The sequence below is a fragment of the Helianthus annuus genome, chromosome 10 (assembly GCF_002127325.2).
Source record: "Helianthus annuus cultivar XRQ/B chromosome 10, HanXRQr2.0-SUNRISE, whole genome shotgun sequence".
NCBI lineage: Eukaryota > Viridiplantae > Streptophyta > Magnoliopsida > Asterales > Asteraceae > Helianthus > Helianthus annuus.
The window spans coordinates 136,537,302-136,554,278 of record NC_035442.2 but is presented as its reverse complement, the minus strand read 5'-3'; the positions used below and the strand labels follow the sequence as shown (position 1 = coordinate 136,554,278).

The window sequence follows — 16,977 nt, the reverse complement described above, 5'->3', positions numbered from 1 at the left end:
TAGCATATCGTTTTCTTTTCAAAATCAATCAACAATCAATCTTTACATTAGCAAGAGCAAAAATATATGTGTTACACACTAATCATGAACTTGATATATTTCGAAAACGCATAGTAACTTGGTAGAGTTTTTAGTGGACTTAGTTACCCTACAAAGCGTATTTATTTCTTTAAAAATCATTCTCTTAAAAGAATTTAGTGTTTACAACTTGTAAACAATTCTTACGAAAATTACCCTTTTGAACCCTTCTTGTAAATAAAAGGTTTTTACTCTTACATTATGTCTAAAAATACTATAACTGTGTGTAAGAGTCATGATTTTCAAAAACCGCTTCTCTAACTTGGTTTATTTACAAAATCTTTTGTAACTCTCGGATTTACAAGATTATCAACTTACTAGTTTAATTATATTTCATGAAAAAAAATCATTTTTATCAAGTTCATACTTAGCTAGAAGGTGGTTATCTTATGTAACACATAACCACTTTCTAATCTTGTTAAATCATATTTCTAAATATTATTTAACAAGATCCATATGGTGATTAACATCACACAATCAAGAATCATCATAAAATTAACAACATGTTTACTACAACATCATACTATCAACATTTCATCTTCAAGTAACTTTCATGTAAAGTTTTATGTTCATCTTCTTAGTGTTCTTGTTCTTTAGTGTTTTGAACATAAACATCCTACTACAACTCTTAACTATGAAACAAGATGAACAAGAGTGCAACAAGGACTTACTACTAGCACAAAGGCTAGGGATGATTCTAGTGAAGAAGATGATGAGAAATGATGGTGAAAAAGCAAGAAACAAAGTCCCTTGAAGCTCCACAAGTTGCAAGCTCCTTTAATCCTTCTTCTTGTTAGTACATTCATGTCTATAGCCTTCGTCAATCCGAGCCGTAGCGAGAAACAGAAGAGATTTACATTGTTATATTTAGTGATAGTTAGTCAAAAAGGCAAGGTAGCATAACTGTAATTCATGAGAAACCTCATTAATCCCTTGGCCTATAAATAGGAGGCTTATGCCTTTGTTTTAGAACTTTTGCCATTTTACATCTTGGGGAGCTAGAGGCTAGAGAGAGAAGCTAGAGAGAGAAAGTTCGTGTTTGTGATTTAGATATTCAAGGTTTAAAGACTAAAGCAATGACTGCTGAAGTAACACTTACTCGTGAAGAAAGACATGCACGTATGAGATTGGATGATGTGTATGATGCTTACAAAGAAGCAACACGAGCAGGCAAGTGGAGCAAAGAAAAAGAATGCTATGTTGATCCTCAAGGAAACCCAACGGTTGATCCGAAGACAGTTGATCTTGATGCATTAGTTGCTGCTATACCTACTGTGAGTGTTTGGTGCAAAGGCCTTAGGGAGATTCCAAGGTACAAAGAGCAGGTTGAAGAAGGTATTCGGAAGGTGATATTTGCTAGTCTGGAGAAGAAAAAGAAGAAGACAGTTGAAGAAATTGTGACTGAGAGTGAGAAGATGGTGAATGAGGTGAAGAAGGTTGAAGGGAAAGTCGAGGAAGTTGTTGAAAAGAAAATGCAAGTGGCTGAAGAAGATCAGATTCAGAAAGCAGAGGAAACCATAGTGCCAGTCACTGAGGTGGTTAGTCAAACTGATACTTCTGATAAAATTGATAATGAAGCTAAACAACAATGCAAGAAATGCATGCAAAATTGCAGCTCTTGTATTGAGAAAGATGAAAAACTCAACAACAGAGACATTGAATTCACTAAAATAGAAAAAATTTTCAAAGAAAAATGTCATGAGATGATTGAAAATGAAAAGTTTTTGAAACAAGAAAATGAAAAATTGAAACAAAAATGTGATGATCTTGAAACAGAAAACAAGAAATTAAAAGAAAAGTGTTCAGCTGATTGCAACGAATGTGTTCCAAAAGACATCAAAATTCAAGAGTTGCAAAAAGAATATGATGTAATGAAATTGTCATATGAAACTGTAAAAGAAGCATATGAAACTTTAAAAAGTGAAGTCAAAAGTCTAGATGATAGATTGTGTGCTTGTCAAAGAAACACTAAATTTCTTGAAGCTAGGTTTGAAGATAAACAAAGAGTGTTAAACCAATATATTGATGATGTTGCTAAGCTTAAACAAGAATTGGCAGACAAAGAAAAGTTGGTCAATAAATTGCAAAGCTATCATTCATCTTCATATATTCTGGAACGTATTTTCAACATCACATCCGATGAGAAAGCGTCTAAAAAGAACAAAAAGGGAATAGGGTCTGAATACCATCAAGTTCCACCACCGTTGGAGAATAATTATACATTCTATGATGGCGAAAAAGTGGAAAAAGTAATCAACATGGTTGACCAGTTACCCGATAACATCGATGTGACTTACACCAAATCTGATGATATCAGTGATTCAGAGGCGGTAGGTAAGGTTGTTGAAAGTGTTTTCAAAGAAGAGTCGGTTGATACAGGTAAAACTGAACCACAAGATGAAAATGAAGGAAATTTTCATGATGGATATCTGAAAAACACAAAATCCAAGAAAAATTTGAATGATGATTCAAAGGGATTGGTTTATACCATGATTGGATCGGACAAATTATTCTTAGATGTTGTATTCCCGATTCAGAATGTGATTTCAGAGAAAATTGACAAAGTTTTCAAGATGGTTGAAATTGAGAAATCTGAAATATCGAAGTTTGCTGGTAAAGGTCACAAAACTTTTTATAACAAACCGGGTGTCAAAAAGAAGAACATGAAGGGTGGGTTGGGTTATAAAAAGAAACAAAATTGGAAGAAAAATGTGACGCCAAATTATCAAGAAAAAATGAGTTTTGTTCAAGGAGATAGTTTAGCAAAAGAAAAAGAACTTAAAATTGGACGACAGTGTAATGCTGAGTTTGAGGCACAAAAGAGAAAGCAACAACCACAGGTCCAAGATGTGTCCATGAGAACATGTTTCAAATGTGATCAAAAAGGACATCTTGCACGCAAGTGTCCAAATCTAAAACCTGTGGATGTTGATCAAACGAAGATTGATGCTGAGAAACAAAATCTGAGAATGTGAGACAAAGGTCAACCAGATTTGATTCAAAACAAACTTGGAGGTACAACACAAACAAGTTTGCTTCGAATCAAAATTGGAAATCAAACCCGAACAGGTTTGATTCAAGACAGACCTGGAATTCTCACACACCCAGGTTCAGAACAACACAAAGTTGGAGAACATCTGTTGATATGACAAAACCTCAAGAGTTTTGGAAACCTAAAAATGTTGTTCAAAATCTAGGTGCTAAAAAAGATTCACATTTTTACAAACGAGGAACACCAAAAGGTCAGACATGGTCTGTTAAGAAATGTGTTGATTTGATAAAAGATGAGAATGTTGGAATGAAAACTGAGAAACAAAAACAAATTTAGAAACTAAAAACTGAAACAATAAGTTCGACTTCTGAGGTGAAAACGTCTGAGGATTCAATTTCAATTGATTATGATGCAAATTTTCCACCACTCAAGGCTGAAAACTTTAAGATTCAGGTTGCTAGAGTCAAGGTTACACCCAAGGCTGATGAGGCTTGGGTGGACACAATGTTTGATTAAACAATTTGAATTGTCGGAGCTTCCTTTATCGCGAAGCATGAATCGGCATCTAAAAATATGTTTGTTTTTAATTTTTTTTGTCAAAAAAATAGAAAATTTCAAAAATATGTGTTGTTTGAATACGCCGAAGCCCTCACGGCTGAACAAACATGATTACTTTCACCAGATTGAAAAACGGTTTTCAAACTGTAAAAATCAATGTGTTGTAAAATCATGGGGGTAATTACTGCTTTTAGTGTAATTCAGTGCATGATTAGCATAACATGGATGGCGAGACAAAGCTATCAGTATCGGTTTGTCAAATTTCTTTTAATGGTTTTGCATTTTAGGGGGAGAAATATTGTTAGAAAATACAAAAACATTAGAAAATTTGAAAAATACAAAAACATGATAAAATTAAAAAAATTTGAGTTGTTGTGTAAAAAGAGGAAATGATAGTACATCAGTAGACAGTTACAGTATGCTAAAGAAATGTAATGATTAAATAGTGTTAAACAGTCTCCTTGATAATATGTCGATAGGTTTTTATACACTTAGTAAACTTTTTCGGGATATAAACCTAAATTCAAACTTACTTATTTCGTGGGGAACACTACTTGGATATATAGGTAACCCCTGAAATCTCGTTTGAAAGGTCTCGTATTCTGATATACTAGGTCTTTATACTCAATGATGTCTGGGGTATTATTCCGGGACTTCTGCTGAATGGAAGTTCTAACCTAGTCCTTGGATAATACTTTCACCAAATGCTTGAAACATAGCATAAACCCTCAGCATGCTGATGAAACAATAAAATTGATAGTCGCTGCTGTTGTAACTAAAAGATCCTCTAAAGGGGACATACTGAAAAGTCGAAGCTGATATCTCTCTGCGCATACAGAAGTATCGACCTGAGATCCCACGGCCCTCGCATACCTAATTTATGTACAGATATCATTGTAGTATAATCACCTGTAAGACTGGATATTGAGATTCTGGATACGGGAGTATATTCAAGAGTGGGACACATGAATGAGTTAAGTTCTTAAAACATCTAATTCGTATCCTGAATCAGTTGAAATCTGTATGAAAATTTAAGTGGATCAGTATATTGACAATCTAAGTGAATTGTTTAATTCTTTACGTGTAACTAAGCTCAACGGTACTTGTGACTTGTCAAAAACTGATATGATCCTCTGTCGCATACTCAAACAAAAATATTATTTGTAAATATGTTTGTACATATTTCTTTACTGCTTTATATTTTCAGAAAATACAAAAAGATTTTGATTTCTGCTTTAGTTTCGACAACCGATATCTGACATGCTGAGTTTCAAAATCTAAGAAAGCTGATTGTGTTTCTGAAAATAAAACAAGTTCATTAATTTGATACTTGATTTAAAATCAAAAATTTTCAAAAACAGTTTGTGATATCTCCGAGGTCATTAACTTGAACTTGGATGATAAACTGTGAGGGAGTTGGATTCTTTAATGCTGCCATATCTGTTGAGTTGGTTGATAGGGGGAGTGGATTAGAGAATTTAATTAAATGTTTAAAACATTGTTACTTATAAATGTTTGAGTGTTGCAGATGTTATTCCAGACTACGATCCCGAAAGCCGAGTCTAAGGGGGAGTCTGAAGACGAGCTCAACGCAAAGGGAAGCGTGCAAAGAGCCAGGTATCGTGCCTAGAAGAGCTTGTAACCGGAAAGCCAGGTGTCGATCCCAAAGCACGGAAGCTTGACGAAAGGGGGAGCCTGATGAAGAAAAGAGTTTATACAAAAAAGAGAAACTGAAGCTGAAAACAGATCCACAGGGATTCTGTTCAAACAAGAGAAAGTCTACATTGATGAAAAAGTGTTAAAGTTTCAAGAAGACTCAAAGAGAGAAAGACAAGACGCTACGAGATTGACTGCGGCAATATCCAATGGGGAGTCTGTTAGTACATTCATGTCTATAGCCTTCGTCAATCCGAGCCGTATCGAGAAACAGAAGAGATTTACATTGTTATATTTAGTGATAGTTAGTCAAAAAGGCAAGGTGGCATAACTGTAATTAATGAGAAACCTCATTAATCCCTTGGCCTATAAATAGAACCTTTAGGGTTTTCATTTAGAACTTTTGCCATTTTACATCTTGGGGAGCTAGAGGCTAGAGAGAGAAGCTAGAGAGAGAAAGTTCGTGTTTGTGGTTTAGGTACTATACGTTTTCAGATTCATCTAATAGAATCACAGTTTAGATTACATCTCGTGTGTTCGGTCGCGTTCGTGTACGGATTCCGCACGTTATACGTACGTTTCGCAATCGTTTCGGAGTCAAAACCGGTCCTACACTTCTACACTTAAATGAAGCTTAAAATGGCTGAGGTTGGTGATGTTAAAGTGGTGGTGATGGGGGCGTTTAAGGGAGCCGAGGGGAGGGAGTGGGGGAGTGAAGGTGAGGGTGTGATAATGTGAAGTATGGTGGTGATCTTCATGCCATGCTTTATAAAGGATTGTTTATATATTTTGATGATCTCTACAAGCGACAATCTATTAAACAATTAGGATATAATCTAATCAAGATATGAGGCATGGTGTAAAATGTTGGGGTGGGTCCATATGGGACCGAATTCGATTAGGGGGGGTTAAGGGTAAATTTTGCAACTAAGTGGTAAAGGTTAGTTAGAATTCAAGTATAAACTTCCATATATTAGTTAGTTGCTTTTTAGTGGGTGTTAGGGTGTTCGCGGGATCAACACTAGCCAGGAAATAAATAAACAATGTGTTTGGCAAAAATTTAGTGTCCCGGGTAATGTCCGGTTATCCAGTTAGATACTATTTCGTTAAAGTGTTTAATTATTCCGTAAAGTGTCTTTTATATATATTTTGTAACACAATTAATCCCCGGCACTTAGGAAAGTATACAGGACTATTCTGCCATATTTTTGCACTTTACTAGCATGTTACAGTGCTGAATTTTATAAATAAATGCAGAATTCTGCATTTAAAGTGTGTTTTAGGCACTCCCCGGCACTATAACTATCACCTAATGACGCAGTTTTATGGTCCTCACTTCCCTACACTCCATACTAGCGCAGTACCGTGTCTCTGGCTCATACTGGGCCTCAAAAACTCTGTCTGTCTATTGCTGGCATTGTCAGCATGTTTTCTGAATTATCCGTTCAGTGTGCTAACTGTGCTTTGTGCATCAAGTATGTCAATAAAGTTTGTGTGTAATATATGGAGTGACTGTATGCAATATGATGCATATGTATGTAAGATGCATAATTCATAAAACAGTTCAAACCGTCAGTTGTAATCAAGCACAGTCATTAAGCATATAATTAAAATTAATTAGTTGTACAGTACCTGTAATTGTGAGGGTTGTCACATTCTCCCCCCGTTAAGAAAATTTCGTCCAGAAATTTTACGTTCTGCTTCTAGTCGCAGGGGTCTTGGGAACAAATGTGGGTATTTTTCCTTCATTCGATCCTCACGTTCCCAGGTGAATTCTAGGCCGTGTCGTGCATTTCATCGAACCTTGACGAGTTTGACACTACTCCTGCGTGTTTTGTTAACCTTACAATCCGTAACCTCAACTGCTTCTTCGATAAAGTGGAGTGTGTCGTCAACATGAACTTGGTCGGTAGAAATGACAACGGTTTCTTGTGTTGGACTCTTTTTCAAGTTGGATACATGAAATGTATCGTGAACGCCATTAAGTTCAGCAGGTAAATCTAACTTGTATGCTACGAGACCAATTCGTTCCAGAATTCTGAATGGACCAATGTATCTGGGATTCAATTTCCCATGCTTCCCAAAGCATGCCACACCCTTCCAGGGTGAAACCTTCAATAAAACCATGTCTCCCACCTCAAATTCCTGATGTTTCCTTCTTAGGTCCACATAACTCTTTTGTCGATCACGAGCCGCTTTGATGCACTCTCGGATCTGTGCAATCTTGTCTGTCGTTTCCTGGACCAATTCCGGACCAACTAGTTGTCTATCGCCCGCGTCAGCCCAACAAATTGGTGATCGACACTTGCGTCCATAGAGAGCTTCGAACGGTGCGGCTTGAATACTTGCATGGCAATGTTATTGGATGAAAATTCAACCAATGGTAGGTGAGTTTCCCAACTTCCACCTAAATCCATTACGCAAGCTCGCAACATGTCCTCTAATGTTTGAATCGTTCGTTTGCTCTGTCCGTCTGTCTGCGGGTGAAATGCTGTACTCAGATTTAACTGAGAACCAAATGCTTCTTGAAAGGATTTCCAAATCCTCGACACGAATCTTCCATCACTACCAGAGATGATCGAGAGAGGCACTCCATATCGTGCAATAATTTCTCTCATGTATATCACAGCAAGTTTACTCGTGTTATCTTTTTCCTTGATAGGCAGAAAGTGCGCAGATTTTGTTAGGCGGTCTACTATCACCCAAATCATATCGTGGCCCTTGGGCGTCCTTGGTAACTTTGTTATGAAGTCCATTGAAATCTGTTCCCATTTCCATTTGGGTATTTCAGGTTGCTGCAGAAGACCTGAAGGCTTCTGGTACTCGGCTTTCACTTTGGCGCAAGTTAAACATTTACCAACGTATATCGCAACATCGCACTTCATCCTTGGCCACCAATAAAAATCCTTAAGATCTTGGTACATCTTATCTGCTCCTGGATGAATCGAGTACCGTGACTTATGAGCCTCATCAAAAATAACCTTCCGCAAACCACCAAACAAAGGAACCCAAATTCGTTTCATGAAGCACAACGTTCCTTCCCCGTTTGGCACCAATTGCTTCTCCATCCCACGGAGATACTCATCCTCGATATTCCTTTCTTTAAGAGCTTCTCTCTGCGCGGTGCGAATGAGCAATGAGAGGTCTGTCTGGACAATCATTTCTAAAGCCCTAACCCTTATGGGCTTGATCCTTTCTTTCCGACTTAGGACATCGGCGACCACATTCGCCTTCCCTGGATGATACTTGATTTCACATTCATAGTCGTTCAACAATTCAACCCAGCGTCTTTGCCTCATGTTAAGCTCTTTTTGATTGAAAATATGCTGTAGACTCTTGTGATCCGTGTAAATTGTGCATCGCGTGCCATATAAATAATGTCGCCAAATTTTCAAGGCAAACACCACTGCGCCCAATTCTAAGTCATGCGTAGTATAATTTCTCTCATGGACCTTCAACTGGCGAGATGCATATGCTATAACCTTTTGACGCTGCATTAGTACACATCTCAAACCTTGACGCGAGGCGTCGCAATATACCACAAAGTCGTCCGTGCCTTCAGGTAGGGATAAGGTCGGTGCGTCACAAAGTTTGTTCTTCAATAACTGAAATGCTTCTTCTTGTTTGTCTCCCCAATCAAACTTCTTGTATTTCTTCGTAAGGGAGGTCAAAGGTTGAAGGATTTTTGAGAAATCCTCAATGAACCTTCGATAATAACCAGCCAAACCTAGGAGTTGTCGAATCTCGGTTGGCGTCTTAGGAGTTTCCCAATTCTTGATCGCCTCGATCTTTGTGGGATCCACATGAATTCCATTTCCATTAACCACATGTCCAAGAAACTGAACTTCGCGTAACCAGAACTCGCACTTCGAGAACTTTGCGTATAACTTCTCCTTTTTAAGCAGCTCTAAAATGGCTCTTAAATTTTGTTCATGCTCGTCCTTCGTCTTCGAGTAGATCAAAATGTCATCAATGAATACAATTACGAACTTATCGAGGTACGGCTTGCAGACTCTGTTCATCAAATCCATGAATACAACTGGCGCGTTTGTCAAACCAAACGGCATAACCAGGAACTCGTAATGTCCATAACGAGTCCTAAAAGCAGTCTTGGGAATACTTTCCTCTTGTATTCTCAACTGGTGATAACCTGGTCGAAGATCGATCTTTGAGTAAAAACTTGAACCTTGCAATTGATCGAATAAGTCATCAATTCTCGGCAAAGGATATCTATTTTTGATGGTCAACTTGTTCAGCTCCCGGTAGTCGATACACATGCGAAAACTACCATCTTTCTTCTTGACGAACAGAACTGGAGCTCCCCAAGGCGAGAAACTTGGTATGATGAATCCTTTATCTAACAACTCTTGGAGTTGCATCGACAGCTCTTGCATTTCTGAAGGCGCAAGCCGATAAGGTGCCTTAGCCACAGGCGCGGCCCCTGGAACTAAGTCAATGCGAAATTCAACCTGCCTTTGTGGCGGCAATCCTGGCAAGTCTTCTGGAAAGACTTCAGGATACTCTTTCACGACTGGAATATCTTCTATTTTGGCTCAGCGGCTTCTTTGTCAATGATATGTGCCAAGAAGGCAACACATCCCTTCCTCAAACACTTTCGAGCTTTTAGGCAGCTAATGAACCTCAGAGGCGTATCACGCTTCTCTCCGTGTACAACAATCGTTTCCCCATCCGCCATTGGGATGCGAATGGTCTTCGCGTGACAAACAATTTCGGCTGTGTTGCTAGATAACCAATCCATCCCTACTACCACATCGAAGCTTCCCAAGTCGACTGGCAGTAAATCCAGTGTAAACTCGTGTTCTCCCAACTCAATTACGCATCCTCTGATGACTTCATTAGTTTCCACTAGCTTTCCATTAGCCAGTTCAATTGAGTACGGAATGTCTAACTTACTAGCAGTTAACCCAAGCATATTCTTAAATTCTAGTGATACAAAACTATAGTCGGCACCAGTGTCAAATAGAACAGATGCAAAGGGTTGATTTATAGGGAACGTACTAGTGACAACATTCGGGTCCTGGCGTGCTTCCCTTGCTCCAATGTTGAATACCCTCCCGCGAGCTTGATTGAGTTTTGGGCATTCACGCTTGAAGTGCCTGATGTCTCCGCAGTTAAAACACCCCGGTCCTCGACCGTTACCATCTCCATTACCGCCTTGGTTGTTGTTTTGATTGCGGTTACCATTTCCTGCTTGATTCCCAATGTTACCGCGATTACCATTTCCACCGTTCCCTCCTTGTGGGCGGTTTCCATTTCGATTACCCCCATGGTTGTTGTTACCAAAACCCCTTTGGCCCCCACGGCCAGCACCAGTACCAACCCAGCAGGTATTCTTCGAATGACCCTCCTTCCCACAAGCCTCACATCTCCTCAATCTGCACTGGCCGAGATGGTGGTACTAGCATGTATCACATTTGGGCAGAGCGCCCATATATCCTTTCCCTTTTTGTTCACCGCCAGTCTTTACTTCAGCTGGCGGGTTTGTGTCTCTCCTCTTACTGGCACTGCCGGTACTTTTCTTAAAGTTCGAGAACTTTCTCTTGTTTTCTCCTGAGGATTCGACATGTTTCTCCTTTTTCTTTGGTTCAGAAACTGAAAACTTGTTCAACCGAATGGCTTCTTCTGTATGTGCCACGCTGAGATCAATGGCTTCGGTAATCGTTGCGGGCTTTGAAGTGGTTACCATGCTCATAATCTGGGGTGCTAATCCCCAGATGAAACGCTCCACACGTTAAAATTCGGGCGTGACCATGTACGGCACCACATCGGACAGATCGTGAAACCTCTTAACATATTCGGCGATTTTTGGGCCTTCCATCTTTAGGTTCCAGAATTCCGTTTCTAGCTTTTGTATCTCAGCCCGCGAACAATACTTCTTCCTCATGAGCTCCTTCAGCTCATTCCATGTTAATGCATATACCGCCGCCTCTCCCAATGTTTGAACTTGCACATTCCACCATGATAAGGCACTATCAAGAAACAACCCTGAGATGTATGTAACTTGTTGCTCAGGGGCACACTTGCTCATCCTCAGAATCGAATCCGTCCTTTCTGCCCATCTGACGAGTGCAACAGCACCTCCAGTGCCATCGAAATTTAAGGGCTTACAGTCAAGGAATTGTTTGTAGGTGCAGCCTGTACATGCAATATTGTTAACAGTCAGTATTAGTGGATGTGTAAGAAGTATCCAAATGTAACGTAATGTGTCTCGAGCGACTTAACATTACCATTGGGTGGGTTGTTGTTGTTGTTGTTGTTTTTGTTGTTTGAAGTATTCCTGCTTGTTTCTGCTTCGGAGGCCGCATACTGTGCTATAGCTGCGACAATTAGCCCCTGAAGTTCCGCCTCAGTAGTAGGCAGGTGTGCGTTTCGTCGTGGATGCATCTTCTAAAAGATGATCATATTGGTCAGGTCATAGTAAATATGCATATATAATAATATCCATCAACCTTATAACACATAACATCCCATGCTATAATATAACACAAATAATTCAACAAAGAATGTAGTGAGAACGTTGCCATTGAGCTTTCATTAATCATGACCACAATATAGTTTTACATGTTTTTCAGTACATCATACATCAGAATAAGATCATAGGGTTACATCACCCCCAAAATACAAGTTAGTCTACACTAATCATATACAAAAGTGTGGTCTTCCAAAAGTCTTTATCTGCTGGCCCAATTGCGACTTTCTCACCAAAAACAATCTACCTGCACCAAACCAAAATGTAGCTATGCTGATGGCGGAGGAGGAGGAGGAGGAGGAGGGAAGAAAATCAGACGGTGCAAGCGCACCCAGTCCTCCTCAAGTGCATGAATGACGCGCAGCAAGTAGGCAATCTGCTGCTCGGAGGTGAGGAAATGAATATCCGAATCAGGGGGTAGCGGGAGGAGAGCGTGTGGTGCGGCAAAAGGAGTCTGACAGTGACATGGGGGAGGACGTGGAGTCCTCTCTATCTCCTGAACGCGACGACTCAGTGAGTTCTGCTGTAGCTGTAGGGAGATGAGTATATCGTCCGTCGTGTACCCCACATGAAAAGGGTGGTACGGGTCTGATAACGGCATAACATTGGGCGAAGACCACAGAAACGGCAAGCCCGAAGGTACAAAAGATGGTGTAGCGTGAGGAAACTGAGACATGAATGGAACAGCTGATGATACAGGCGGAACAAAAGCAGGCTGCTGTCTCGACGAATCCTCCCCAGGTCGAGATGGAGGAAAATCCTGGAGGTATGTGATAGGAAGATCGGTGCGATGGACATCAGAGATGTGTGGGTGGAAAAACGGAACATCAATAGGTGCGGAAACAGGTGCTACAGGAGGAGTGACTGGTAGCACGAACGGAGGGTAGTCATCATCATCCTCGATCCACCCGTTACTGGGGTCGGCATATCTCGGATCGATGTGAGTGGCGAAAGGTGCCCGGTCAACAAATGCCGACACGGGATCAGGCAGGGGTGCATCAGCAATAGGAACATCCAGCACTGGTGGTGCAACAATGGGAATATCAACAATAGGAGCAACAACAGGCTCTGGTGCCATGACAGGCTCAGGGTCGGCAAAGTCCATATCAAAGTCGGCAGGTATATCAAGAAACTGATCAATAGGAGCCACTGGTGCCTCCAAGGGCTGGTCAACAGGAATAAACTAGATCTCGTGATCGGGATCAAAATCAGGAGGAAAAACTGGATCAAACTCGTCCTCGAACTCGTGAGGTGAACCAGGTACAGCTGACATCGCTACATCTAAGTCAGCGTCAGGAGAGTAGTGTTGCACGCCCCAGTCGTGCAATGAAGCGGATGCCACAGACTCAAACGAGTCCGGACCAGGTGAATCAGAAGGAGCCTCCTCCATAGGAGCCTCAGCAATAGGAATGACGACATCATCAGCAATCGGGGCCCCTCCCTCATGGTCGTCCTCAGGGGGACCCTCAATGAAAAGATCGATGTCGTCATCAGACACAACATCGAGTGGCAAATCCTCCATAGGAAATGCGGCAAGTGGAACAGGAGCATGGATCTCAGCAAGAGGTAGATCCCCAGCTAGAATGCCATCAGCGGGCTGAACCTCATCCCCGAAGTCGGGCAGAGCGAAAGGCTAAAAATCATCATCATCCGTGCTCGTGGTATTCGACGTGTAAACCTCGCTCTCGGATAGGATCTCGTCGTCCGAGACTACCGCCATAGGATCAAGCGTATCCGACACTCCGGTATCCGAAGATGACAAACTGTCTGTAACAAACAATCACGACAATTGCACATATATCAACATATAATCAAATAATCATGTAAGTCACAATAATGCAAGTAATTGTCCTAGTCTTCCCCAGACTATCCCTCCCAGCCTCTCAGACTGCTCTCTAGCCTTTCAGACTAACTCCCTGGTCTCTAAGACTAACTCCCTAGCCTCTAAGACTAACTCCCTGGTCTCTAAGACCAACTCCCAGTCTCTAAGACTAAACTTCCCCAATCTCTAAGATTGAACCCCTCAGTCTTTAAGACTGAACCTCCCTCAGCCTCTAAGGCTGAACTCCCTCATTCTATAAGACTGAAATATAACTTTTGAAATATGTATTTGTGCCTTTTGTATGTAAAATGTTTGTGCCTCGGATCTGGACTTTTAGTGTATGCAATTTAAAAATGTTTGAAAACATTTTCGTGAGAGCCCTAGTGATCATAGTCTACACTCGAGATAGAATCCTAGATTGCTATGGTCGTGGCTTGACGGGTGGTCCTTTGGACAACCCTTAAGCATGTTAAAAGACGAAATAATCCTCCACTTAATCGTGTAATTATCTTGAATTAGATAACTACGGTGCTTATGTTTCAGGTGCAGTTTAGGAGCTAAAAGATGGAGTAAACGCAGCTTTGGAGGTGTTGGTGAAGAACCGGTCGAGCGTGGGACACGAGACACAACAAAGAAGTCAAGGAAGCTCACCACCGTAAATTACGGTCCTACCGTAATTTACGGTGGACCTGGATTTTGTTTTCTTCTCCACCGTAACACAGTTTACTAATGCCGTAAAAGAATCATGACCACCGTAAATTACGGTGGAGCCGTAATTTACGGTGGAGTCTGCGAGCAAAATGTGTAACTGCCACTTTTAAGTTGGTTTTTGAGTGTCTTTTGGGTATCTCTCATCATTGGACGGTTCTAGGACATCTTTTGGGCGATTTTGGAGAACTTGGCTTGGTTTTGAACAATTTCAATCATTCGGTTTGTATTTTTTGATTCGTATGAACAATAGTTTGATTATGATGATGATGCACCGAGCCATGTCCGGCTAAACTCTTCGGTGATCATCTTAGGTGAATGTTTCTTGAACTTTTGTGTGTTTAATTTCTGCATTTCTAGAATGACAACTTGCGTTGCTTGAATGTCATGGTGTATGTTTGACTGTTTGTAGTTTGTTAATCAATATTGCAATTTCTAGTCTTAATCGTACGTTCTTGGTGCCGTTGGCAACCGAGATATCACGGGAAGGGTTAGGGTTGGTTATTGATTAATAGGTCATCGGGAAACAACCTCGCGTTTATCTAATCCGAGTACTTTGTTCCCTTTTATCACTTCAATCATATATACACGAGTTATGTCTATGTAACTCTTTCTAGTGGAATTACACACAACTGTTTAAAGAAACTGAAACCTAAGGTGATCATTGTTCTCCCCTAATTTGTTTTACAACCAATCTTGATTTGAATTAGTTTTTAATTTAGTTTTCTAAACCAACAATCCAAACTCTTGAATTTTAATTTTTGCAATTTAGTCTAATATTAGTTTAAATACAAAGCTATACAATCAGCACATCTTCCACATACTCCCTGAGTTCGATACCCTACTACCACTATCTATAGTTGTTTGGGGATTAAATTTGCGTGACCCACGACAATCACGTCAAATTTTGGCGCCGTTGCCGGGGAGTAGTGCGCAACGTGTGTTAGTTTAATAGTTTTGTTTGTTATTTTCGGGTTTACGTTGGTTGTGTTTAGTGTGCAGGTACTTCAGGTGTATGCATACTAGAGGCTCTCACAGGTCATCACCGCTATCGTTTGATCCGGAAATTGAAAGAACGCTAAGACAAAACCGAGTTTTAGTGCGAGAAAACAAAATCATTGGTTCACCCACTTCACCCATCACACCGAGAAACATCATGGCTGATTCTCAAATTCCACCTACAACCAGTCAATCATCCTCATCCTTTATGCCTACTTCCACTCAACCATCACCAAACACTACATTACCTAATACCACCACTGAATTTACACCATCCAATGTCACCCAACCAATCACCACTCAAACTGAGCGTACCATCACCTACAATCCATCCACCACAATCCCACCATTATCCCACTTCTTTCCCCCAACTACGGGTCAATCATCATCCACTTTCACAATTGCACCCAATTCAACTATCGTGCATACTACTTCATCTTTTAGACCACAACAACAACAATCGGGCTTCCAGTATTCGACCATTCCATTTGGGCAGACCTCAAGAATTCAAGGAGATGGTTATGATGAGGGATTTGAAGATTATGAGGGTTATGAAGATGATGGGTACGGTTATGGAGGTTATGGTGATCCAGGGGAGTTTGGGTATTTGCAAAGTCAATCTCAAGGGATGGCAAGTGTTGGTGGAATGCCACAACAACAAATTATACCACAACACATTCGGTCAAGACCACAAGGGCCACCAATACAACAACCTATTCCATTGCAACAAGTTCGGCCACAACATATACAACCACAATTTCAAAGGCCGATTCAATACCCACCGATGCCCCAACAACCAATTGCACCACAAGGGCCTATACCAAGACCAATGGGTCCTATTCGTCCAAGGGGTCGATTGGGTGTTCCAAGAAGGCATCTTAGGGAACAAGCAAGGGGAATAGAGGCACATTTCAGGCCAATCATTACTCAAAACCCTTCACCGGTGGTTATCCCTCACAACAACCAAGGGAGAACTTTTGAAGTAAGAACAAACTCGTTGCAAAGTTTACCGAAGTACAAAGGGTTAGCAACGGAGGAGCCGTATTTCCATCTAGAGGCCTATGACTCAATTTGCAACACTTTTGGGAGTCAAGGTTTTTCGGCCGATGAAGTCAAGTTGGTCTTATTTCAGTTTTCTTTGGAGGATAAGGCAAAGAAGTGGTTTTACACTTTGCCTTCGGCATCTATTTACACTTGGGGGGAAATGCAACAAACTTTTTTAGACGAGTTCTATACCGCCCAAAAGACCAATGATGCTAGAAAGGGGTTGAGGAGCTTCCAACAACAACATGGTGAGATGTTCCATGAAGCGTTTGAACGATTCAATATGATGATAAAGAATTGCCCTCACCATGGAATCGAATTGTGGGAGTTAATGAATGCCTTCCACGAGGGGTTGAGTGCCGAAGACGCACGTGATTTGATGTCTATCACCGGTGGGACTTTTGGAACAAACTATGAGAATGAAGATTGGGAGTTCTTGGAAAGCATGGCAACTACATCAAAGAGAAAAGCTCAAGCCTCGAGAGGAGCCCGACCGACCACCACCCGACCGCAAGTGCACGCCATAGATGATGGTAATGTTCAAACCACTAACCAAATATATAATGTTTGTGCTTTGTGTAATGAAATAGGTCATGCGGCTGAAAATTGCCAAGGGATGTTGGAAGGGCA

The 16,977-nt window shown here is 40.8% G+C and overlaps 1 non-coding gene across 1 annotated transcript; it reads right to left on the bottom strand.

The window, feature by feature from the left end:
* Window positions 1-16,556: 16,556 nt before the first annotated feature.
* LOC118483462 lies at window positions 16,557-16,662 on the bottom strand. Its single transcript, XR_004870751.1, has one exon. It is a non-coding gene; the product is annotated as a small nucleolar RNA R71 (small nucleolar RNA).
* Window positions 16,663-16,977: the final 315 nt, after the last annotated feature.